The 27756-nt window shown below is 42.4% G+C and overlaps 1 long non-coding RNA gene across 2 annotated transcripts; it reads left to right on the forward strand.

The window, feature by feature from the left end:
• Positions 1 to 234: 234 nt before the first annotated feature.
• Positions 235 to 20560, forward strand: LOC112265413. Of its 2 annotated transcripts, XR_002955766.2 has the most exons (4): positions 235 to 601; positions 883 to 956; positions 10692 to 10742; positions 19938 to 20560. It is a non-coding gene; the product is annotated as an uncharacterized LOC112265413 (long non-coding RNA). The 2 variants fall into 2 exon arrangements; XR_006078676.1 differs by having other exon boundaries at positions 235 to 956.
• The last annotated feature ends 7196 nt before the right edge of the window (positions 20561 to 27756 follow it).

Below are 27756 nucleotides of genomic sequence, written 5' to 3' on the forward strand. Positions count from 1 at the left end.
CACATGGTCAATAGATATCGGCAGTGTGTGCCAAGCTCCCAAAATGACTTCTTATTTTCTATAAATCCAGGGCCTAGGCAAACTGCAGATTGGGTATTTATTTTTGGTGCAGGGAAGTCTTTCAAGAAGTGTGTGTGCATGTATGTGTGTGCGTGTGCGCATGTGCGTGTGTGCATGTGTGTGTGCGCGTGTGTATGCTTATGCTTGTGTGGTTGTGTGTGTGCCCATGCTTGTGTGTGTGTTTGTCGGGAGGTGTGGGGTGTATGCGTGGGGGGGGGAGAGCTAGCAGTAGGAGGACTGTGGTGTACCTGGACTCTCTCTCTCCAGCTGGGGAAGAGAAGCGTTAACGGAAGGGGCGAGGTTAAAAGGGGTGAAGGGGCTGGTGCACAACTCCATTTTCCCTTTCGCCGAATTTCCACAGTCTCTTCTTTCTTTCGCTTTTATTCAACAGAGTGAGTCAGTGAAAGAGAGCAATAGAGAGAGAGAGAGAGAGAGATAGAGAGAGTGAAAGAGAGAGAATCAAGACAATTTTTTTAAGAGTCGATCTTGGCTTTCTTACAAACAGATGTTGCCTGTCATTTGGCCGTTAAGCAGGCACCCGGTTAGTAGAACACAGAGGTTTTACTGCCTGAAAATATTAGTTCTTTCTTATTTGTCGTTTCATTATCATGATGAAAATCGAACTCTTATAAACACGGAAATCTGTCTTTCTATTTCATTTTTTTTTTGTCTTTTAGTTCTCTCTGTCAGCTTTCCTTTCCTTCCTCTTCCTTCCTCTCTCTCTGCCTATTTTTCTTTGTCTCACTCTTACTCTCTTTTCTATTGCCTTTTTGATGGGTTCGTTAGTTGCATGTTTGTGTTTTGTTTCCTTGTGGGCCACAGTGGACCTTCTGCCAAGTGCTGTAGGCGCCCTGAGTAGAGAGAGAAAACATTTGGAAACAATAAAAAGACAATCGGTAAGTCATTATTAACCTGCTTTCAAGCTCGATGGTGCTTCTTCCTCGTCTTCCAGCTCTCTCTCTAATAGTTTCTCCAACTTCACAGTTTCAACCGTCAATATAACTTTCTCTTTTTGTGCTGTTTACACTTTTCAGTGCAGCGATAGGGCCTACCTGTACCTACAGTTCCTGGCTGTGCGTTTTGTTTGCATTTCTAGGCATTACGAGGTGCTAATGACGTGTCGCATACCTACCTCTCTTTTAATCTCCCTGCGTTTCAGATTGTCTCCGTGTTGTTGTGTTTGCTTGCTGTCGAGTGACGGTGGTGGTGGCTGTAGTGATCCCTGGCTCTGTGCTCTGTTCTGTCTCTCTGAGAGTGTGTTCACGGTAGCACCCTGGTGTATTTAACCTCTCCACCCCCATGCAGGGGCGAGGGGCTCTGCTCCACTGGGTCTGATGCTAGGGCTTCTAGGGTGTGGTTGGCCCCCGCTGCCCCTTTTGTCCCACTATTCTCAAGGTGTCTTTTAACTTCTTGGCACAGCCCCACTAACATAATTTGAGGAACTAGGCAGCAGCTTCAAAGTCAAATCTGTTGATTTCAACTCAAGTTGAGGGAAACAAGGAGGAAACCAACTTTGGGCTCTGAAAGTTCAATTTAACTTGTGTTTTCTTATTTTTTAGGCCACTTGTCACTTCACAGCAACCCATACAGGATTATCTGCTAAAATATCTATCATACATCTTCATTTGGATCATTTTTTTTGCATATTATATTTGTATCTATGAAGAAGTGGATGAATTATCTTAACAACCTTAGAACGGTAGAAATTCAATCCACATTGCAACTTGAAGAATTTCTCTTTTGGTTTGTTAACTACATACTAGCAACGCTTACAGTATGTATATTTATTCAATGTGATTTGTGTAGGAGGTAGACACATTGGTCAACACAATGATACACCTGGAGTGAGGCATTTTAGTCTTAAGCTTTGTAGTGTTCGTGTGATTTAATGAATAACTCTTGCCTGGGGATGTGCTCTCACTATTGTGAGCAGGCCAGTGAAACAAACAGCAGACTGGTTTGTGGGACTCAAGATCTAAAAAAAAACAAGCAATGAAATATCATAAATATGGACATTGGAGATGCTTGCAGTTTAGCCGTCTTTTTGAAATATAATGTAAATTAAACACAAACAGCAGTACCTCTTTGAAGGGGTTTTTCGATTGCAGCAACACTATTTTGTCTCCCTCCACTTAGTTCCGTTAACAACTATACACTGAGGAAGGCAACGTTAATTATCTCCAAATGATGGAAATTATTGTGAAACACAACCTTGTTCACAATCGCAACAACTTGTCAAGTAAAACTTCAAAAATAAATATATATTTTTTTACAAATGAGTTGATTTACTATGTTCATTCTCTGCCCATGTAGGACGGGGACCACTCAAATCTGCAGATTTTATAGCTTATATTAGGTTGGGAGTGTCCAATTTGATTAGATACTTTAGCGTGTGGAGTAAAAGCAATGTATTTGTAGTAAATCTTCAGTGCTCACGAGAGATGTGTTACTCTGTTGTTTTGCATGTTTTATTGCAGTCAATACAATTGAATTGAGTTACTTTGATTGCTAGGTTAGACATGATTTTCTGGGAAGAAACTATACTGAACACAAGGTTTTTGAGAGTACATCTATGCCCAAATACTTGTTTGAACAATTAGTCTGAGTTGTAGTTATTTTATGTGCATGTTCTCTTTAGGTTTTAGAGTTGTATGAAAACAGTCCATTAGAATACATGGCTAGAAATATAAACTAGTTAAACCGTTTACAGCAAAGGGGGAGTGGATTTTTGAGGAGTTGGACTTTTCCAAACAGGAGATAAAACAGAGTTACAATCACTGATTGTAAGCCTTAGTGCTATCTGGGATCAGTTTTAGTGATAATACTGATCTGTGTGCTTGCAGTTGAAGAAGGAAACTGAATTATGTTTTATCAGATTGGGTTAGAACAACGGTCATGTTTTTCATCTTGCGTAAAGTATCTATTTCTGAATTAGTGGTTTGAAGTGCTTTGATAATCTATTCATAGCAGAAAGGGGTACTGTCTATTCCTGTGCATATATTTTTTCAGTTCAGCACTCAAAACGTAAGCCCAGAGTGACACTTGAGCAATATGTCATTTTTTTCACTATCAATGTAGCTAGTATGAAAACCTCAGCTGAAGCAAATGTGTTAAAAAGTAATCATTGACAAAGAGATATTGAGTATTATAATTGTTTACTTAGAATTGACTATAACTTCTAATCATATAGGATTTAGTGTGATAAGACTTTTCTAAGTAATTCTTTTTCCAAATGATGTGGCAGCCTTACTGTTTCCTACCGCATATCTTCTACGCTACATAATCAACTTGTCATTGGGAACACTGATAATCTATGTCATAATATTGTCCTAATATTGTCGTAAACTAACAGGGGAGACTATATTCACTTAAGTCACTATAGTAACCTCATCCCTAACAACTGCAAATATAATTTATTGTAATTTCCATGACACCGCTGCAAGATTATGTTAAAACGTAGTTAATTTAAAAAATCTGTCATATTTTTGGGGAATACACCGAGCACTGCTCAACATTAAATACATGAAATACTGGATGATAAAACAATTTGCATATCACCTTTTGTCATTAATAAATTAATCTGTTAACTTTTGTTATTATTCTTCTTGCCTCAAGGTATATGACTAGATTTACTCCTTGTGGATACAATTAGTCACCATATCAAGCTTATCTGTGAGAATATATCAAATATGTGGTTTCATCATGTTATTAGGTATTGTATACTCTTGACTCCTTACAGTAGATGGACCCAACGTATGGATGGAAGAAACCTGCCCACAGCCACAAACCCGTAGATCCGAACTTGTGCTAACTGACCTCACAAGCTTGATTCTATAGGTCTCTGTCTGTGTGGCCCATGCAGCTGACCTTCACCCAAACTGTTGCACTCTTGAATCCATGGATATTAGTGTTAACCAATAGGATGGCATACTTGAAGATCGTTCTTCAATACTATACTGTTCCAGTTACTAAAAGGCTATTAGGTATGGTGGAATGTCTCTCCTCTACTCAATTTAAATATTGGCAATTTAGCAGATTCGTTTGCAGACGTTTTTATCCAAAGCAGCTTAAAGTTGACAGTGACCCAGTAGGCTACATTTAGTACATGTTATTGTGATCCGTGCGTGAATGGAACCCACAACCCTGGCATTGCCAGCAGCACCATGATCTAACCCACTGATCAACTCACTGTTATCGCTGTCCCCAAGACCCTTGCTACCCAGTGACTCCAGACTGCTTGCTCCCAGGCTGAGGTAGTAGGTTGTATAGTTGAGAATTACACCCCGGGAGATAACTGTACAACCTCCTAGCTTTCCCTGTGGTGTGCACAACTCCTGCCCACTGGGCAGCAAAATGCAAGGAGCCAACAACCTGATGACTCGGCATCTCCAAACCTCAAACTGAGAGGTCGGGTTGAGAGAAAGGGGGGGTGAGAGAGAAGGAGTGCTCAACTCAACACGTTTGGAAGTTTCCTCTTGTTGACCCAGGTTTTCTTTAAAAAAGTGCCCTAGTATTGGTCCCACTTTATTTATGAAGAGTTTATAAAGGTTTTGTAGAGTGTTTTCATAGTTTATTGATGGCGAAGGGATCCTTTATTGAGAGTTTATAAATCAGTAATAAACAGTTATAACTTGGTTGAAATTGTAGAATGGTGATTTATGGTATAGCTGAGACAAGCAGTGATGTGTGAGCCGAAGCACTCTGGCAAACTGAACAGTCTATAAACTAATTAGAAACCCTTTAAATAGGATACCTTCATGTAAAGCCTTACCAACTATTTTGGTTGAACCATGATGACTTCATTAGGTCTGTCTCAGACTACTTGATATAGCCGCCAGGAGTGGACGGTCAAGAAATGGAAGACGCTTGATAATTCATCTTATTCCTTTGAGTGTCTTGAATATCTCTATCATCTGTCTGTTCACGGGGCTCAGAGATCCACTCTGTCTAATAAATTACTAACTAGTAGACTCTAGAAGAGTTCCAGTTGAGGTTCGAATCCCTTTTTTTGAAACATTATTTCATCGTTTTGTTTGTTATTACTGTAAGAAACTTGAAAGTGAGTGCGTTTAGATGTGCTATCATCTCCTCTTCCACATATTTTCATACACGTCAACTCTCTGAGAGAGTACAACAGATGAGCAACACAGTCAACAGAAATGCTCCAGTACACCTTACAAAAGAATAACCAAAAACTGTTAAGAATGCTGCTGGTACTACTGGTAATATAGACGTGTGTATTTGAGCCGCTCATCAAACATCGATGCATAAACTGTGTAATAAACATTTACCATTCAGCTGTGATGGAAAGCCAAGCATACACGGCTTTGTTGAGGCCGAGCTCTACTGCTAATACACTCCGGTCTGAGAGTTATGAAGGACCTTTTAAGTCACCACTACCCATAAATGAAAGTACTACGCCATATTTACCTAACACATTCATGCGAAACAAAATATGCGGTTCCCAAGATAATTGATAGAGGCAAATGTGACATTGACCTTTTAGATTTGAGATAAAAGTAGTGTCATTATTTCATATGTTCATGGAATTATTTCTTATTTCCACTCCTTTACTATCCTTTTGGAGGAGATTACTGTATGTGAGAATGTATAGGTCTGTAAGAAACCTGCCGTGTAGGCTATCAACTTCTAAGAAGTGTGTGAGAGAAGCTGCACTATAATATTTGCTATTCCTTTGAAAGTTATAACAAAATCCCTGTACTGTATATATAATTTGTTGAAGCCTGCAAGCCATCTTCCTCCCTGTCTCCCAATTCAGGATTTGGAGGGTGCAGTTATTGGTTGTTGTAATAGAACAAAAGGCTGCCCCCTGTTGGTCAAACCACTGTGCTATCAGACAGTTGGATACAGGTTTAGACAGTGACTGCCAGGCAAATGAAGAGAACAATGAGACTTTATCTCAAGGTTCAGATTTATCCTAAATGCTCAGTATAGTGCATGTGTGTGTCTTACTTACCTGTGAGTGTGTGTGCGCGCACACACGTGAGCATGTCCGTACATGCATGCCAGCATGTGTGTGACTGTGTCTGTGCGTGCCTTTGTGTGTGTGTGCCTATGTGAATGTGTGTGGTGCATGTGCGTGTGTGTGTGTTTGTGTGTTTTGGGGGTGGCTGTCATGGCCTGTGTGCTGTGTAATCTCAGCCTTGATGCACTAATCCAAACCAGATCTGTGTGTGTGTGTGTGTGTGTGTGTGTGTGTGTGTGTGTGTGTGTGTGTGTGTGTGTGTGTGTGTGTGTGTGTGTGTGTGTGTGTGTGTGTGTGTGTGTGTGTGTGTGTGAGAGGGTCCAGAGCACAGAGGGTTGCTCTCTCGCCGCTGCTCTCTTTGCTGCTAATCATAGCCAAAGGAAAAGAGATGTGACATAAAAACACATCAGCCCAGGACCTCCACTCCAAGTCACGTCTGTGCACCGCAATCAATTTTCTCTTTTGATAATCACATGTCTTTTCAACACATTGGTTATCACCATACTCTGTTCTCGAACAGGTTATGTTTTAAGGCATTTACAATGGTTCAATTCTATCGTTGCTGTGTTGAAGACTTGTTCATTGTAATTGTAGAAGCTACGGTAGACCAACAGATCGACAAAGATCTCTTACTTATACCTGAATCATGGATTTATGAATTAGTATTTGAATGAATGTTGTCACACAGTTCCGTAACAGACTTAAGCAAAATCACTGAAAATACCTCCGGGATGTGTTCATGCCAACCATATTATTTATCTGTAGGATTTCATAGGGATGTGCTTAGTTGTCTATTTAATATTCCAACTTGTCTTTCTAGCATTGCTTTTATCCATTTCAAACTTCCCTGCAGATTTTTCAATAGTGAATGTTCACCCTACTGTCTGAATGGGGTGGCAGGTAGCCTAGTGGTTGGAGCGTTGGACTAGTAACTGAAAGGTTGGAAGATCGAATCCCTGAGCTGACAAGATAAATATCTGCTGTTCTGCACCTGAACAAGGCACTGTTCCTAGGTCGCCATTGAAAATAAGAATTTGTTCTTAACTGACTTGCCTAGTTAAATAAAATCATCTTTTTCATTCGTCCTTCCCTTTACCCTGCCTGCTCCTAGTCCCCATAGAAATATAAAAGTACCATTTCCAGAACTGCTGTTTCCAGCATCTATAAACCTGACTGACAGTATGTTGCTGTATGCTACACATCTGTTAGTGTTTAACTGTGACTGCCTCTGTACAGAATGCACCTTTGTTAAGCATTTCTGAATAAAGACTTCCACAACAAATAGAAGTGCCATCTTTACTGCTTTGACAGGATACTGTCCTCCTGCGCTTGTCAGCCTGAGTGACACATGTCAATCACACTCACCACAGCCTACTCTGTTTCAGACACCTACCTACACAATATTGTGTTACCGTGTTGTGCTACGTTTGATTGTGTTTGTGTTGTACACTGTGGTGTATGGTATGACACAGGCTGGTTTCTTTGACAGATCTGGGTCTGTGCTGACATACTGTATGTCCTTCATTGTTTATTTCTGAAGATCTTAAAAATAATCTAAAGTAGAGCACTGCATCAACTCCAATGAATCGTCAGCCTCCCAAGTGCAATGGCATTTTTGTTTGTCTTGTTGCTTCTATTATTCATTTTTGCATGAATTAATCAAGCCATGCTGTGTACAGACACTGTGTGTGTGTGTGTGTGTGTGTGTGTGTGTGTGTGTGTGTGTGTGTGTGTGTGTGTGTGTGTGTGTGTGTGTGCGTGTGTGTGTGTGTGTGTGTGTGTGTGTGTGTGTGTGTGTGTGTGTGTGTGTGTGTGCGTGTGTTTGTCAGTTTTTGTGTGCACGTCTTTGTCAGTTTGCTGTGTGTTTGTCAGTTTGCTGTGTGTTTGTCAGTTTGCTGTGTGTTTGTCAGTTTGCTGTGTGTTTGTCAGTTTGCTGTGTGTTTGTCTGTTTGCTGTGTGTTTGTCAGTTTGCTGTGTGTTTGTCAGTTTGCTGTGTGTTTGTCAGTTTGCTGTGTGTTTGTCAGTTTGCTGTGTTTTTGTCAGTTTGCTGTGTGTTTGTCAGTTTGCTGTGTGTTTGTCAGTTTGCTGTGTGTTTGTCAGTTTGCTGTGTGTTTGTCTGTTTGCTGTGTGTTTGTCTGTTTGCTGTGTGTTTGTCAGTTTGCTGTGTGTTTGTCAGTTTGCTGTGTGTTTGTCAGTTTGCTGTGTGTTTTGTTTCTGTTTGCTGTGTGTTTGTCAGTTTGCTGTGTGTTTGTCAGTTTGCTGTGTGTTTGTCAGTTTGCTGTGTGTTTGTCAGTTTGCTGTGTTTTGTCAGTTTGCTGTGTGTTTGTCAGTTTGCTGTGTGTTTGTCAGTTTGCTGTGTGTTTGTCAGTTTGCTGTGTGTTTGTCTGTTTGCTGTGTGTTTGTTGTTTGCTGTGTGTTTGTGTTTGCTGTGTGTTTGTCTGTTTGCTGTGTGTTTGTCTGTTTGCTGTGTGTTTGTCTGTTTGCTGTGTGTTTGTTGTTTGCTGTGTGTTTGTCAGTTTGCTGTGTGTTTGTCTGTTTGCTGTGTGTTCTCGGCGCCTGTCAAAGCCAGTCTAATATTAGTGGCTCATTGATCGCTGGCTGTTTCTGGACGAAAAGATGGTGATAAATGAGGATAGCTGCGGTGGGGTGGGGGGCGCGGGGGGTGGGGGGGGGGGGGCGCTCTCAAAACGCTAGCGAAAACGTAAAAGTGGTAGCATCAGGCTTTTTTAAGTGAGAGAAAGAGAGAAAACCGTCGGCACTGAGCCTTCATTGCAGTCCAAACAGGAGAAGCCAATACAATGCACAGTCTGTGAGACAGCAGTCAAAGAGGATTGGAGATTAGTTGGCCGGAGCAGACGCGCCCAGAGAGGGAAAGATGAAGAGAGAGTGAGCAGAGAGAAATGAAGAGGGCAGTGTGGTCTAGGGAATTTTTTCTCTCCCCGTCGTTGAATTGAACCTACATTGTGTTGTATGTCGCCAGCCTCCCCCTCAGCTATATTTGTCCCTCCCCCATCATCTCTCCCTCGCTCTCTCCCCCTCTCTTTCCGCTCTCCGTATCAAAGCCTGGGGGAGCCAGTGGAGATTAAATGTAGCCTCTATAAGCCAAGCACATCATGTAGCTATGTTTCTATGACCTGCTCTCTCTTTCTGCTCTCTCTCTCCTCTCATTCTCTTTTTGAAGGATAGTGTTAATGATGTCGGGCATGTGTGAGGTAGTGAGGCAGTGAGAGAGAGGGACACACGGAGAGGGAGGGAAAGTGAGAGAGAGAGACACACGGAGAGGGAGGGAAAGTGAGAGAGAGAGACACACGGAGAGGGAGGGAAAGTGAGAGAGAGAGACACACGGAGAGGGAGGGAAAGTGAGAGAGAGAGACACACGGAGAGGGAGGGAAAGTGAGAGAGACCGTATGAGACAGAGAGGAATACGTGCAAGAAGAAAATCAAGGAAAACAGAGGATTTGTTGACGGGAAACAGACTTGAATAAAACACTGAAAAGGTGGAAAAGTGAGAGGCGGCCGACTTTCTCATTCCCCCTCCTCATCTCCCTCCTCCTCCTTAGCCTCCTCCTCCTCCTCCTTCTCCTCTCTTTCTGTCTCTGTCTCTATCTGTCTCTCCGGCTGATACAGCAGAGAAGTGGGCCTCTTGTTTTAAATTATTACATCTGAGCAGGCAAATTACTGGATAATATTTCCACATTTTTTGGGAAAAGTATTTTTTCATCTCCTGCCATGCAGCAGGAATGCATGAAGACGAGAGCGGGAGACCTGGGATTCACAGTTTTCTCTTTTCCCTTCTTCCAATTTTGCATGTGTTTCTGTTCTGCACTGAGAGAGAGAGAAAGAGAGAGAGAAGGAGGGGGGTGAAATAAAATTGATCAATGTTAGCGAGGGAAGCAGAACAGCAGCAACATCCATTGATGCATTTGGTCTTTTAATTAGTTTGGATATTTTTGGGGTCTTGTGGCATATACGACAAAAACTGTTAATTTTCTTCTAACCTGAACTGGATATGAAATAGGGATATACAACTGAGTAAAGGCGGCATAGGTTAACAGCAGCGAAACAAAGTGAGTGAACATGTGTGTGTGTGTGTGTGTGTGTGTGTGTGTGTGTGTGTGTGTGTGTGTGTGTGTGTGTGTGTGTGTGTGTGTGTGTGTGTGTGTCCTCCCTCCTCCTCTCTCTCAGTGAGCCAGCAGACTGGTATGCTTCACTGGTGCTGTGGTCCTGGCTACAAGCGGTGGTAGGGTTCACTCTCATCCTCTCTTCTCACTCCCTGTTCTCTCTCCTTTTTTCATACCTGCTTTTTATCACCATCGCCATCTTTTATTGTTATTCTGAACTTTTCCGTTCACTGAAACCCCTGGGAGTAGCCTCTCGTTTTCTCCGAGTCATTTCCCTCTCTCTTTCTGTCTGTACACGGTGGTTTCTTCATCAGCCTCACCACCCATCCTCTCTCCTCCTTCTCTTATATCTGTCCGTCGGTTCGCTTCGTCTCCCTGTCATCGACCGACACATTGCTCCCCACTCGTGCCACTTTCATCCTGTAACCGTCTGTAAAGCCTGCAAGATCTTGTCCGAAACCTTGTCGACATGAGTTTAAACCTGAGTTAGTTTCTCTCTCTCTCTCTCTTTCTCTGTCGAGCAGGCTGCAACAAGGGACAAGGGCTGGTGCCTCCTCATTACGAACCAGACCTGGGTAAGTTGATTGAAGCTGTTTTCCTGCCGCTCTCTCGTTCTTTTCTCGATCTACGTAACTTATGGCTGTAGATTTAGACCGCCTGCCTCCCTTACACCTCTCTGTCTCAAACTGGTTGTGGAAGGTTCAGTGTGGATTCATATTCAACCATCCTCGTGCACATATCCAGATCATCGCTCTGCCCTCCTAATATTGAAATGAAACGAGCCACATGAATGTTTCAAGATAAATTGACTTTGTGTTCTTTTGCTTGGGTATTCTGTAAAGTAGTTTTGAGTCGGTGGTTGGTGTGCTGCTGAATCCAGGATTTCTGTCTGACCGTCCCTTAACAACTGGCAGCTGCAGCTTAGGAATAGAGAGCATGGGAGCTTAAGGAACCGAGGGCTAGCTTTGGGTTTACCTGGAGCATTTTTCAAAGTGCTGTATTGTTTCACCTGGGGGAGTGGGGAGAGACACAGAGAGGAACATAGGGAGAGAGAGGGAGAGAGAGAGAGAAAGTCGGTGGGAGGCGGGGGTCTCTCCAGAGGGAGAGAGAGAGGCAGAGGGGGGAGGGGGAGATTGGTCAATGTTGTGTCTGGCTTATGGTTGCACTTGTTGTATGTTATACAGACAGGGAGCCAGAGAAGGGGGGCATGCATTGCCGATATACCTCACGGAAGGAAGCCTTTATTGTCATGGATATCGTGTGTTTGTTTCTAGTCTATTTGGTACTCTCATGCCAGCATGATTCATTCGACTCACAGTCTGTCTGGGAGTGGAAATAGTACAACTATAAAATGTGCCTCTCGCAATCCCTGAGACCCTAACTTGTGACGTTGTGCTCTCATGTCCACGGGTTAGGCTCTCGGGAGCTGGGAGTGGTGCGCTGTCGTCCCGTCTGTCGCTCTCTCTGCAAGACAAAGGCGTTTCAGACTGTCAAACGTACACAGACACACTAGATTGTCAGAGAAAGGAAATCGTCTGGAATGAAAAGTGAAAAAGGTTAGCTGGAATCAGGCGGCAGTGTATGTGGGGGGGGTCGAAGGAATGCCGGCTCGAGGGTCATGTGACACAATGGTGGGTTGAAATCAGCTGAGGAATCTTTGTGGTGGGGTGGATGATGGAGGGGGGAACTTACGTTCAGTGAACGTTTAAGCTAACGTTACCAATCCTGCACTTGTGGCTGAGGCCCACAAAAAAACTCAACTAGCCACTGATCCTGTCTGCTCTGTTATTCCTTTGTCCTTCTTCTGGCGACTGGGAAAGTGTTTCTTTCTGTTTTTGTCCATGCCTTATTCTGTCTTGAGAGCAGCACAAAGTACTGTGGAGAGCGTGAACCTATAACAGCTCGGTACACCTGTGTTTGACCTCATGGAACCCTCGTCTTCATGCACACACATGCTCGCCGTGCATACACACGCTCGCCGTGCATACACACACACAAGGTAGAGCTCTTTGTGTGCAGAGAGAGTACGTTTGCAGGTGTTTGTATATCAGAGAGCCTGTATGTTAGCAGTTATTACCATGTCACATTGATTGACTGTGAGTCTGTATGCTGTTGCTGTGCTGTATCGGATAAGGTCTAATGCTCTTTTTAACGGAGCAGCTAGCATATTCTAGTGTGTCTGCAAAATGACTTGAAATAACTGCAAGTTTGTTGGGTTTGTACTGGCTTTAGGGACAGCAAACTGAACAGTGGCACACCCAGCTTCTGATAGCAATGGGGCTAACATGCATACAGCTAACATACATCTTTTGTTTGCGTTCTGCCCTTGACTAGACATTCATTTTTACAGTCCTCATAACATCGTCTATTGTCAACAATGCTTGGTGTGATTAGGCTAGCATCATGCTAATAAAAGCATTGTGGATTCTCCCTCCCTCTGTGAGCCATGCTGGAAGGGTAGAGAAACTGTGTTTCAGAACAGCGACTCCATGATAGCCTCGGCCCATCCCCTCATTGCTGCACTGGCCCATCCCCTCATTGCTGCGCTGCAGGAGTATGTTCTTCCTCTCACTGCTAACCTCTTTGTGCTGGCTGTGTAAAATGGCACCCTTTCAGGACTCCTCACCAATGTGGCAGTGTGCGTAAGGACTTAGTGCTCCAGAACAGTAACCCTCAGTCAGATATCCCTACACCGGCCCTGCTGTGTGTGTGTGTGTGTGTGTGTGTGTGTGTGTGTGTGTGTGTGTGTGTGTGTGTGTGTGTGTGTGTGTGTGTGTGTGTGTGTGTGTGTGTGTGTGTGTGTGTGTGTGTGTGTGTGTGTGTGTGTGTGTGTGTGTGTGTGTGTGTGTGTGTGTGTGTGTGTGTGTGTGTGTTTGCAAACCTAAACTTATTTATTCTGTACTAATATAACTATGTATAGCAGAGATGCAATAACAACAGCTGCCCCTGTGAGGTGTGTGTGTGAGTGAGTATGTGAGTGTCGTTAACTGCTAGCGCACTGCAGTGTGGGAAACCCTGGGTAACAAGCAGTCTCATCCATGTACCATGTGGCACATATTGCTCACCCCTGAGTCAGACATTCTCACCACTAGCTTATGAACATAGCTCACCCCTGAGTCAGACATTCTCACCACTAGCTTATTAACATAGTTCACCCCTGAGTCAGACATTCTCACCACTAGCTTATTAACATAGCTCACCCCTGACATTCTCACCACTAGCTTATTAACATAGTTCACCCCTGAGTCAGACATTCTCACCACTAGCTTATTAACATAGCTCACCCCTGGGTCAGACATTCTCACCACTAGCTTATTAACATAGTTCACCCCTGGGTCAGACATTCTCACCACTAGCTTATTAACATAGTTCACCCCTGGGTCAGACATTCTCACCACTAGCTTATTAACATAGTTCACCCCTGGGTCAGACATTCTCACCACTAGCTTATTAACATAGCTCACCCCTGGGTCAGACATTCTCACCACTAGCTTATTAACATAGCTCACCCCTGGGTCAGACATTCTCACCACTAGCTTATTAACATAGCTCACCCCTGGGTCAGACATTCTCACCACTAGCTTATTAACATAGCTCACCCCTGGGTCAGACATTCTCACCACTAGCTTATTAACATAGCTCACCCCTGGGTCAGACATTCTCACCACTAGCTTATTAACATAGCTCACCCCTGGGTCAGACATTCTCACCACTAGCTTATTAACATAGCTCACCCCTGGGTCAGACATTCTCACCACTATATTATTAACATAGCTCACCCCTGGGTCAGACATTCTCACCACTAGCTCATTAACATAGCTCACCCCTGGGTGAGACCTGGGTGAGACATTCTCACCACTAGCTTATTAACATAGCTCACCCCTGGGTGAGACCTGGGTGAGACATTCTCACCACTAGCTTATTAACATAGCTCACCCCTGGGTGAGACCTGGGTGAGACATTCTCACCACTAGCTTATTAACATAGCTCACCCCTGGGTGAGACCTGGGTGAGACATTCTCACCACTAGCTCATTAACATAGCTCACCTCTGGGTGAGACCTGGGTGAGACATTCTCACCACTAGCTTATTAACATAGCTCAACCCTGGGTCAGACATTCTCACCACTAGCTCATTAACATAGCTCACCCCTGGGTGAGACCTGGGTGAGACATTCTCACCACTAGCTTATTAACATAGCTCAACCCTGGGTCAGACATTCTCACCACTAGCTCATTAACATAGCTCACCCCTGGGTGAGACCTGGGTGAGACATTCTCACCACTAGCTCATTAACATAGCTCACCCCTGGGTGAGACCTGGGTGAGACATTCTCACCACTAGCTCATTAACATAGCTCACCCCTGAGACCTGGGTGAGACCAGACATTCTCACCAACATTAACATAGCTCACCTCTGGGTGAGACCTGGGTGAGACATTCTCACCACTAGCTCATTAACATAGCTCACCCCTGGGTGAGATCTGGGACCTGGGTGAGACATTCTCACCACTAGCTCATTAACATAGCTCACCCCTGGGTCAGACATTCTCACCACTAGCTCACCCCTGGGTGAGATTAACATAGCTCAGCTCACCTCTGGGTGAGACCTGGGTCAGACATTCTCACCACTAGCTCATTAACATAGCTCACCCCTGGGTGAGATCTGGGTGAGACATTCTCACCACTAGCTCATTAACATAGCTCACCCCTGGGTGAGACCTGGGTGAGACATTCTCACCACTAGCTCATTAACATAGCTCACCCCTGGGTGAGACCTGGGTGAGACATTCTCACCACTAGCTCATTAACATAGCTCACCCCTGGGTGAGACCTGGGTGAGACATTCTCACCACTAGCTCATTAACATAGCTCACCCCTGGGTGAGACCTGGGTGAGACATTCTCACCACTAGCTCATTAACATAGCTCACCCCTGGGTGAGACCTGGGTGAGACATTCTCACCACTAGCTCATTAACATAGCTCACCCCTGGGTGAGATCTGGGTGAGACATTCTCACCACTAGCTTATTAACATTGAAAGTCTAACATGCTTTAAATCCGCATTGTCGATTCACACACAATGGTTCGGTGTGGTTCGAGGGGAGAGTGAAATGTGTCAAATGTAGCATTTATTTTTGCAGCAGACACTGTGTTAGGATATAGCGCTATAAGGTGTAGATTTGCACTGTAACGGTCTAGTCCAGGTAACTGTCTCGTCTTTGAGAATTTTTTCGGGTCGCTCAACGGACTAAACTGGGTTTCTATTGGAAATCTCTATTGCTCGTCTGTTGCTGCTAGAGCTCTCTTCTTGCATAAAAAAGGGAAACCTATTTCGAGCCTCCGCCTCAGCCCTGTGACAAACAGTTTTATTTGTTCAGCTTGGTATGCAAACAGCGGCGCTGAGGCGTCTCGCCCCGATCTGAAGCGTTGCAGTGCAGAGAGACAGAGCTGTCTGGCTACAGCTCCATTGTCGGATTGTGTCTCGCTCAGCCTCACAGCCCCAGCCTGTTCACGTTGCTTCCCTACCACTGCACTGGGGCATGCACACACACAGGCACACGCACACACACAGGCACACGCACACACACAGGCCTGAGCCTTCTTAAGGTGGACTGGGCAGTAGGACATTCAGTGTGTGTGTACGTACGAATGTGTGTGTGTGTGTGTGTGTGTGTGTGTGTGTGTGTGTGTGTGTGTGTGTGTGTGTGTGTGTGTGTGTGTGTGTGTGTGTGTGTGTGTGTGTGTGTGTGTGTGTGTGTGTGTGTGTGTGTGTGTGTGTGTGTGTGTGTGTGTGTGTGTGTGTGTGTGTGTGTGTGTGTGTGTGTGAACAAAGGGTTCTGCACTAGGGCTGTTCAGGTGGCTCAGACAATGTCGATGGCTCCTTTGTATCTCGCCTGGTGACGCCTATGATACCGGGCAGAACATACTGGTACCGACTAGCGAGTAGCGTGTACTGGGCCAGGAGTGTCCTTTGTGCAAGCATCTTTGCTCCAGAACACGCAGGAGTTTACAGTCCCCATTCCGCAGTTTCCGCCACTCCCTGGAAACACCCTTCAGTTGCTGCAGTTCTACTTGTAGGCTATTGGTACACATGCTACACGACTCTGCATAGGCCAGTGTGGAGAAATCGGCTTGGAAATATCAATAATCGGATAGTGTGAGGAGAGTTGATGAGCTGGGCTGTAGAGCACTTGTGTGTAGTCTGAGAGCTGAAACAACAGGTTAACGAGACAAGATGGCGCAGGCAGGCAGCCACAAGTGGATCCTTGCACTGCACTAGAATAAATGTGACCAACTATAAGCTGCACCAAGTTTCAAGTTTTATTAGTCGTATGTACAGGATACACATGGTATACAACGAAATGCTTACTTTCAGGTTACTTCTCGACAATACAACAACTATAAGAAATAATAAAAGATAAGAATATGAACATAAGGTAAATGGCTCAGTAGAATAATATTAAGATTTTAGCCTAAAAGTAAAGCTACGAACAATGAAACCAGTTCAATCAAAAGGTGGCAAATGACTAGTACAGTTTTGTGGTATGAAGGGGAGTGGATCCTGACGCACTTGTAACTGGATTTGAGGATGAACATTTTGGACAGATATTTTTTTTTTCATGGACCAATAAGTAGGGTTGTCTGGCAGCAGCAGCTTAGAGTATCCTCCCAGTGCTCTCTCGCTCTCTGCAATCAGGACAGCTCAGACTTAGAATCACTCTGTTGGAGCCCAAACTCAAAGAATTACAGCAGGGAACCTTTCTTAACGTCCCTTTTAAGTGGAGGGTAATTACATTAGGGGCCTTTGTACACAAGCAGAAAACATGATGGTCTGCAAACAGAGAGATCAGCACTGTCTCTCTGTCTCCCCCCCCCCTCTCTCTCTCTCTCTCCCCCCCCTCTCTCTCTCTCTTTGTATACACACACACACGGCCCAGCTGTGTAACTAGTTTATTAGCTAATGAGCAGGTAGGAGAGACAGTGTCATCTACTTGGCCATCTGTGAGGGCACCTCCCTGTTCAGGTTAAATGAGCTTTAGGATTAAACACTCCCACCATGCTATGTGGATTAATCACTACTCAGGACTAATCGAATTAATCCAAGAGGGATATGTCACCAGTGTATGCCAACAGTCGCCACAGTCTCCTCTAACCTCATGGCACCCTATTCACTTTATAACACACTACTTTTACCTAGAGGTCACACTATTCCCCATACAGTCCCCTACTTTTGGCCAGAGTCCAGCCTGTTTCCTATCTAGTGCATTCCAAAGGCTCTGGACAAAAGTGGTGCACTATATAGGGACTAAGGTGGTATATCAGATATGGCCTGTCTCCAATGTGATGTGGAGGAAGAGGGAAGGCTTTCCATCCTCTTACAGAATCTGAAGCCACACAGTGTCTCATTTAACATATTCTGGTCAAGTCAGGTCTATCAACAGCGAGAGGAGCCATGGAAATCCCCCTGCTTAGAGTCAAGAGAACGATTGGTTGATCCTCTTCTCTCCTTCTCTTTGTTCTCTTTTTCTCTTTCTTTCTTTTCCTTTTTCTTTCTGTCTGCTGATTGCGTCCCTCCTCTCTCTCTTTGTCTTTTTCTCCCTCTCTCTCTCGTTCTCTTTCTTTCTCTCCTATTTCTCACAGGCACAGATACAGACCCAAACACACAGACAGACAAATACACACAACCAACATTCTCCAGTCTCACAGGTTTAACCCTGAGAGGGGCATGTGTAATTATTGTGATTAATGGATAATCTATGATAGGCTTTATCTTTGGATTCATCTACACAGGTGCATTCCCCTATGGCTGTCCCAAAGAATAACCCTTCTGTACAATATATAGCCACTATCTTGTGTATAAGCACTCTTTCTATTCATGATCTGAGCTACTGTTTTATCTGTTGCAGATTTCACTAAGTCGATCTCAAACCATATCCTTTATCATAGAAACAAGTATGGTTTAGATTTAGCACCCCGTCTGAATTGCCCTTATTGAAATCGTTCAGATTATTATTTTTGAATCATTCCCAAAAATGTCTTCAATTGACCTGGTAAACTATACATGTGTAGATCTGTTTAGAAACACTCCTAAAAGCCATTCTCAGGTACTTTGTTAACCATTAGTAAACATATCATGTGTGTGTAAACCATTAACGATAACTTTACTTACAGCCAGAGTGTATAATGCTTCATCACTTGTTCTAAGAATAATGAGCCCTAGGGTCCTGTTTAGCGCAATCATTTGACATGCCTGGATTTGAACATTTATTTAAAGCTTTTTCATCAAACTGTCCCGTTTTCTTTTTTTATGTCAGATGGTCTGGATAATGCCTTATTATAATATTTATAATATGCTATGTATTTAATATGCTGTAAAAAAAATGTTTTTTAAATACAGACAAAAAAGCTGTTATTTGGTCAGAATAGCTTACTATTGTTTAATAGAGTAACAACGACCTACAAATGTTCAGCAAATCATTAACAGGTGATTTATAAATGATCTATAAATGGCTTTTAAATGAACGTTATTATAAAGTGTTAGCATCATTTGCCTAGCAAATACAATACCCAAATTCCCCTTTTTGATGAGAAAGAAAGCTGTTTATTACTGAGAATGTGTCTCCTGTGTTATTGTAGTAGAACCTACAGAAAATAAGACATTTTAAAGCTCCATGTTTTATGATCAATTATAACTAGCTATGAGATCAAATCAAATGTATGTATTTATTTACTACTATGAATGGTTAAAAATGAAGGCATAAGCTACGAATGTGTACCTCATGATGCTGTTAATCGGTACGGCTGTTTTTTAGTCTGCTGCTGTGCTTTTGTTACACAGTTTTTCCATACAGAATTAATAAGAGTTGGCAAGTGGCCCTTTTTCTCAGTTCTTTAAAGAGAAATCCCACATGCCAACGGTGAGAACAAGGTTTTGACATCTCTGTCTCACACATATTAGGTGCACAATTGTCCCAGCGTCGCCCGGGTTTGGCCGGTGTAGGCCTTCATTGTAAATACGAATTTGTTCTTAACTGACTTGCCTAGTTAAGTAAAGGTTACACAGGTGTGTGTGGGTGTTTTAAATAGGTCTGTCAAAGTTAACATTTATGTTATTTTGGTCATTTAGCAGACGCTCTTATCAAGAGCAACTAGGGTTAAGTGCCTTGCTCAAGGGCACACATCGACAGATTTTTCACCTAGTCAGTTCAGGGATTTGAACCAGTAACCTTTCAGTTACTGGCCCAATGATCATAACCATCAGGCTACCTGCCGCTCTAACACATTAACAACGAGTTAACGTGTGATATTTTTAATGACATTAATTCTTTTGACGCCGTAAATCACTTCTCCATTTCTTCACCTCACAGATACCTTTAAGCACACGTGTTTCCGCAGGGACCCTTTTAAGTGCAACACACAAAACGTTGTGTGCAGTCAGTCTCTATAGAGGTGTCTGTCTCTATTGTGGTGCTTAAACATCGACTAGCCTCTTGATTCAACTAATTTCCCACAATGATTTTAATCAGAACAGGACATCCATTCCATTTCGCTACTGTTTTTGTTGTAGTTCTCAGGTCAAAAGATTTAACTAAATGATCCCAATTCTAGTAGCAGCTTGTGACTAGTTAATGGATAAGTAGCCTAGGCTAGATCTAATAGCTGTATTATATATGAACTCAGACCTGGCTGACCCGTTGTTATTGTCTTCTGTGGAATTCATACAATTGTTGGACAGGTTTAAAAGCTCTTTGTTCTTTGTATCCATAGACCCAGTCGGTATCAGATGTGGTGACCCCACTTGGTGACCCTGCCCGCCTGTGGGGAAAACAACCTGTGGTTACCATGTTGGTTCACAGCAAAAACTTGACCTTTTTCAAATGTATTTTTCTTGCTGTCTGCTTGTTTTGGTAAATTACAAAACTACATTTAAGAAAAGTACAACATGTCTAAAGATTACTTTTCAACATTGCCTGCTCCCGAGCGTTCTCACTAGTTAGAAATACGTAATATTGTATGTTGTAGGGGTTCCCTCATGCCCCTTTTCATGATGGTGATAGCAGCCATGTGAGTGCTAGCTAGGTAGCGACCGGAACATTAAGCTAGCCAAGACCAACAACACAAACAAAAGGACTATACTAAACAAGTTAAATGTCTTGCCTGTGATGAAATGTTTTCCACACACATAGCTACGTATAGTCTACTTGGACACCGCGTCCCCACATTTCCCACTCTCCCACTCTGAATACCCTGAAGCCTGAAGTGTGTGTATGTGCTGTGTGCAAGTGTTAAACTTCAAGAACATTGACAAGAGGCAGTAGGGAGCATTAATAAGCTGTATGTTACAGTGACTTTTGTGTTGTTTATAGTGCCATTAAAACAATTCTGATGCATATTATTTTGTATTTCTTTCCCATACAATCAAAACATAGTATGCCTGTAACTCAATGTATAGGAAAATTGTTTATTTATGGCCAAATCTGAGCTAATTCTAAAATTGCGATTAATCACGATTAAGGGATGCCATTAAGTCGATTCATTATTTTAATTATTTGACAGCCCTAGTTTATGTTGTACCCTGGTGGGTTAGGGGAAGGGTTAACTGCATTTAAACTGCAGTGATTGATGACCCATTGACAGGGCTTTATAACACTTAAACTTACACTTTAAGATATGAAGATAGACTAGAAAAAACTATGCCAAAATATCAAGTCAACCGTGTTGATATTGTTGAAAATGTTGTTTTAATATAATTTTGAGTTCGGATAGGCCTACCCATTTAGATGAGATGTTGCTACACTGAGTGTACAAAATATTCGGGACACCTGCTCTTTCCATGACATAGACTGACTAAGTAAATCCAGGTGGAAGCTATGATCCCTTATTGATGTCACTTGTTAAATCCACTTCAATCAGTGTAGATGAAGGGAAGAAGACGGGTTAAAGAAAGATTTGTAAGCTTTGAGACAATTGAGACATGGATTGTGTATGTATGCCATTCGAAGGGTGAATGGGCAAGACAAAATATGTGCCTTTGAACGGGGTATGGTAGTAGGTGCCAGGCACACCGGTTTGAGTATGTCAAAAAACTGCAATGCTGCTGGGTTTTTCACGTTCAACAGTTTCCTATGTGTATCAAGAATGGTGCACCACTCAAAGGACATCTAGCCAACTTGACACAACTGTGGGAAGCATTGGAGTCAACATGGGCCAGCATCCCTGTGGAACGCTTTCGACATCTTGTAGAGTCCATGCCCTGATGAGTTGAGGCTGTTCTGAGGACAAAATGAGGTGCAACTCAAGAGTAGGAAGGTGTTCCTAATGTTTTGTACACTCAGTGTATACCATATCAGGCTTGGTTTCTCAGGTTCTATGTGGGGGAGTTTTAAAAATATATATCTTACAGGAAACCACCTATTTATAATGATATAATTGTCTTTCTCTTTTACATGTATACTTTTCAGAATATCTCACATTGATCATGTACTGCATGTAAACAAAACAATTTACAATTGCATTTGCAACGTTCCTATTTTCCAACAATAAAGATTATGAAACATGTGTCTTTCTGTTGTTGTTGTTTTTGTTTGAAGTTATTCTGACATTGTCTGACTTGGGAATGGAAACACTTAGGAATGGGAATGGATCTATGAGACTACATCAATTATTTCACTAGAAATACAGTATAATACCAGTGGTAATAGGGCTGGGGAATAACATGTGAACTGTCCCTTTATGTTAACACAATGGGGATGCTGGTCAAGTATATCCAAGTCTTATGATTGTGAATACAAACCTGACCATATGCACTGTAGTATACAATTGTATATGAACAAACGTTTCATCCCCGAACAGCTCGTAAATAGGCTGTTGGAAGCATTAGTCTTCCGGACACAGATCAGACATTTTGTACCCTATGACAGTGTGTAGGACACGCTATTCACATCAGCTCATACTGTATTTCAAGAGATGCCAGCTTATGTATAAGAGGAGTGTGTCTTACCCCCCCCCCACCACCACCACCCACCCACCCCCGCAGGGACAGGACAAAACAGGAAGTTGCTCTTTTGGACACACAATGGCCATAGCTGTGTCGTCCTCAGTCCTCTGCCGTCTACCAAAGGATTAGTCTGAAACATCATGGGAAAGTAGACATCTTTGTTTCCTTCTCGTGTTGCGTCTCTGTACTGATGCCTCACTGCTTCGATGAGGGTTTGGTTGATGCCATTTTACTGAAGCTCACAGCTATAATGCTTTACTGTTTGTTTATTATTTGTAGTTAGCATGTATGCCTTGTGTCGTGTCATAAGGCGCATATATCTGTTATATAGTCAGCATTCTCATAATCACTGTTATTTAGTCAGGATCATTAGCAGAACAATAGGTGCTTATGACAAGATATTAATTATAAGGTAACACTTCACTTGACACTTAGCATCATAACACTGGTATGACCCATTTATTTACCTGTTGTGACATATATTGCTTTATTTTATGGCTGGTTATGACACCAACATAAAAGTGTCAAAACCCACATTCAAATGTGTTTTTTCCCTGCCAGGAAGTTTAAATCCGTTGTTGTTGTTGTAAGGAATTTTTTACAGTCATGTTTTTAGTCATCATATTTTAAATAACTTGTAGAAAAGTTACTTTATGACACTGTCATGAATCATTATGACTATACTGTGTCACTTTACTTAAACAATGAAAGTACACTTTATGACACTGTCAAGAAGCATTATGACTATACTGTGTCACCTTACTTAAACAATGAAAGTACACTTTATGACACTGTCAAGAAGCATTATGACTATACTGTGTCACCTTACTTAAACAATGAAAATACACTTTATGACACTGTCAAGAAGCATTATGACTATACTGTGTCACCTTACTTAAACAATGAAAATACACTTTATGACACTGTCAAGAAGCATTATGACTATACTGTGTCACCTTACTTAAACAATGAAAATACACTTTATGACACTGTCAAGAAGCATTATGACTATACTGTGTCACCTTACTTAAACAATGAAAATACACTTTATGACACTGTCAAGAAGCATTATGACTATACTGTGTCACTTTACTTGGACTAAGAAAATACACTTTATGACACTGTCAAGAAGCATTATGACCGTCATAATCATATAAGCCAGATAGGCCTATCACGTACATGCCCTTATGTCAGTCATCAGTCACAAAGAGGGTGTCTTGTCCTGCTCCTGAAATCTGCTCCTGCATTAATTTTTTTATTTTTCTACATTTAACCTTTAATTAACCTTTATTTAACCAGGCAAGTCAGTTAAGAGCAAATGCTTATTTACAATGACGGCCTGCCCCGGACGACACTGGGCCAATTGTGCGCCGCCCTATGGTACTCCCAATCATGGTCAATTTTAGAAAATGTTACCTGACATAAAAATACTGTTGACAAGTAGGCTATGGTGTAATGAAATGTTTTGCCTTGTGTGGTAGGATTTGTGGGTTTTGACACTCTTATATAGGTGTCATAACCAGCCATAAAATAACTACCGTGGTAGGTTTTGTGGGTTTTGACACTCTTATGTAGGTGTCATAACCATCCATAAAATAATGCAATGTATGTCATAACAGGTCTAAATATACTGTATGTGTCATGTCAGTGTTATGACCATATTATGACAGGTGATGACAAGTTATAACAGCTGTTATGACAAATTATTACATGGTTGTGGCCATGTTATAATGTGTTATGACGCTAGGTGTCAAGTTACTGTTACCAATAACAATTATTATAATTATTTGTTGCATGCTTATATTTGTCCTATTTCACACATGTACAAGTGTGTATTAATACACGTGGGAATTGGTCATGTGATTTTTGCACATCCCAACCCCCCCTGAGACACCCTTGGAGAGTGGGGTCATAGCCAGAGAAATCTTGATATTATACAGCATTATAGCTGCATCCTAATGCATTATACGGTATTATACCAGCATCCTCCTAATGCATTATACAGCATTATAACTGCATCCTAATGCATTATACAGCATCATAACAGCATCCTCCTAATGCATTATACCTGTTGTCTTTGAGTGAAGAGTTACCAGCAGTTTTCCCTTCTGGAACAGTTGATCATGGAAGAGGAGAAGCTATAAATGCTAAGTTTATTAATGGTCCACCTACTCCAGTATTATCAGTCAATACAAAAAAACATTCAAACATTATTAATCAAAATGGTGTTCTTTTTGTACAAGGACACTACAAACAAATATAGGATGTACTGCTTTTCTTTTACCGGACAAATGAGGGTTGATACACTTAAAGAGGAAATACATTTTGAAGATGGAAACGCAAATATAAGCAAATACATTTGAATACTATCTATAATACAGGCACGGTTGATTGATGGTTTCATTTGTTCGAGAGATGGAGAAAATCTACACGTGCAAATTGGCACAATGCATCAACAAGGCACCCAGGGCTGTACTTGATGTACACCTTCTAATGACAATATGTTTTGTATTGGCGTGCATATTAAACAGTGTAATTACTCTAAATAAAGGTTCTCTTAGAAAAAGAATCAGCACTTTTTTTCTCCTCTCCTCAGCAGACATGTAATTGATGTAATTGTTTGTTTTATACTCTCTCCTTCCCTCTCTCTCTTTCTCCTTCTCTCTGTTTATCCCTCTTCCCCCCTCTGTCTCACTCTCCCTCGAATGGCTTTTGGCCTACTTTCTGCAGCAGAGAGTTTCAGTGTGTATGGGTCCTGGATATTGAGAGAGAGAGAAAGGGGGATAGGGAGATGGAGATAGATAAAAACCAAAAAAATATTGGCTCTATATACATTTTCATGTTCCTGCTACTTTCATTTGAGAGAATATCCCACCGGACAGTGCATATTCCATATGCGTTATGAGGACGGTGGTGCAGGAAAGCACAGCTGTGGTCTGGTTATTGAATATAATGTATGTACAGTATATCATTTTGGTCTCGGCACATACATTTTGATGTTCAGTGACTCTTAACTTTTGTTGTTGTTGTTGTTAAAAGCAACACATTTTGGTGAATGCCTTCATCGGGGTATTTGCAGGAGGATCTTATATGAACATGAATAGTTATATGAATCGAATGATCCTGAAAGCTATATCTTAGCAATGTGTTTGAAATAGATTCCGTTGGACCGTATTTCACAAAATGGCTTTTTTGAACTCCTCCAAAACCGCACCACAGACAGCATCCAGCATCCACCGCTCGATGAATATCTTGAAACTATATCTTCCCATTGAAATCCGGTGTATTGTCATCCCGCCTAGCCGTCTGGTCTGAGCCACTTCTGGATTCTACATACAACATTTTTTCTTTCTCTCACAAAACCGTTGCTGCAATGAAATTGTAACAATGCCATTGAGTTGGAGGAGCCTGCCAGAGTAAACCCATTGACCTTGAGGAAGCAGCATGGCAGCCTCTTGAGCGGGTGCTTGGAGTGCAAGCCTCCTCCTCTCCTCTTCTCCTCACAGACCCACTGTCCTCTTGGAGTGGAGAGAGGAGAATGTTTCCAGCTGCTTCTGCCTAGCCCACCACCACCCAAGCCCCCTCCTTCACCCCTTCGTCAAGATGATACTGCAGCTACTGCATATGCTCTGGGCTTCCACTATGGTGAAGAAATATACAGTATATTATTATTGTGTTCTACTATGTTGACCTTTAATGGGCTGTCCATGTCTTTATGTATTTAGTTATGTTCTTTAAGTGCAATGTGACGACTATAAAACATTCTGCAACTAACAACGTAAGTTAGCTTGACGAAGCTGGCATCAAGGCTCTGATGAAGGCTATTCATGCCTATTGTTTGTTTGTCCCTTCAATAAATCTATCATATTCTCCCAAGTCGTCACCAGTTGAAGTGTCCTGGGGTAAGCAATGTTTTTTGGAGGTGTGTGCGTGCGTGCGTGCGTGCGTGCAAGTGTGTGTTGGTAGCAGGGGAAGGAGGGGTACTCTGAAAAAGCAAAGCTATCCATTTCAAATTGAAATGGTTGCTTCCTGTTTCATAATCATTCCCACCTTGGTTCCAGACACAGTGCATTATGGGTCAAACAAACGGCAACGGGAGAGGGACGTGACGTTTTGCTGAACCAGAAACTGCTCAGTGACTTAGCAGTTTTTAGTGAATTATAAATATTTGGCAACATTTTCACCCATCCATGTGTTGTATCTTGACATTATTCATCTTCCCCCCAGGCCCCCCAAAAGTACTTTTGAATCTCTGCCAATCATGTTGGGCCTGAATCGTCATACACTTGTCCCTTTCCAAAACTAGTCTGCTGGAATTCTCAGTGTTATTTTTAAGGGACTGAAAATGCTAAACCGAATGCTGTACATCAAACAATAAATCCATCATGACCTTGATATGAATGAGATCCTCTCTGTGATATGATGAAAGAAAAGGGGTGGAGAGCACATATTTGTATAATTAAATTATGATTGAAATATCTGACTTTTGAAATACACATTTAAATATAGGCATATACCAGCTTTGTAGTGGAGCATTGTGCACAACTATGGACATGTGATTGTTAACAATAGGCAACAACAACTAAAAATACAGTGGAACATCAAAGATACAAACATGTTGGGATTGTAGGTTGTCCTGAAAATGTTTCATTTTGACATTTACAGTAAAACCACATCAACCCTTCAAAGAAAATATGCATTGCATATGTACATGTATTTTCTAACCATATAGGAAGATACTCTGATAACATTTAGGTTTGTCGGTACCCTATAGTTATTCTGTTTTGTTGTTTGCGTTTAATCATCAGTGTCTTGGTTTGATATCCGCTCAGTTGACCGGTCAATCCGTAACTGGTTTGTATGAGGTTCTACTGGTAAGAGGTATGAAAATGTGTGGTAAATCTTCCTTTTCTTAAGGAGAAAGTGTTCCCTCCCTCCTCCTTTTCCCTCCCATGGCACAGTGTGAGAGTAACCCCTCAACCGCTGTCCAGCTCTCCTCTCCTCCTCTCACTGTCAAGTAAAGTCCCTTCATAATGAATGACAGTGTAGGATAATAGCCCGTTGTTACCATGGAAACCAGACTGCAGTTCTGGGTGCTGCATTTTTTTTCAGGTAGAAAATGAGTGGAATCCGAGGTGAAAAGCACTCTCCCTCCCCCTCTCCCCCTCTCTACCTCCCTCCCTCCCTCTCCCCCGACCACCCCAACCCCTCTCTACCTCCCTCCCTCCCTCTCCCCCGACCACCCCAACCCCTCTCTCTCTCTCCGTCTGTCTGATACAAGCCTAATCTTCCAGTGAGCTACAGCCTGTTATAGAGCAGAGAGACGGGGCAAACATTTATGTTCATGTTTGTATGTTGTTTTTGGTGTGATCTATTAAGGAGTCTGGTTGAGCTGTAATTTGAGAGGGAGACTGTGACAATGGAGAATCAGAGAATACTTTGTGCTAAGCTAAGGGAGAACCCACTCTCTTCCAATTCCTTTGTCGTAGGCTTTCTATGCACACAGCCCATGAACGTTCTTGTCACTAAAGTTGTCAGGAGAACTGTTTTTTTCCTCCATCCTTCAGCACATAATGTATCATCAAAGCT

The sequence above is a fragment of the Oncorhynchus tshawytscha genome, linkage group LG13 (assembly GCF_018296145.1).
Source record: "Oncorhynchus tshawytscha isolate Ot180627B linkage group LG13, Otsh_v2.0, whole genome shotgun sequence".
NCBI classification, from domain to species: Eukaryota; Metazoa; Chordata; class Actinopteri; order Salmoniformes; family Salmonidae; genus Oncorhynchus; species Oncorhynchus tshawytscha.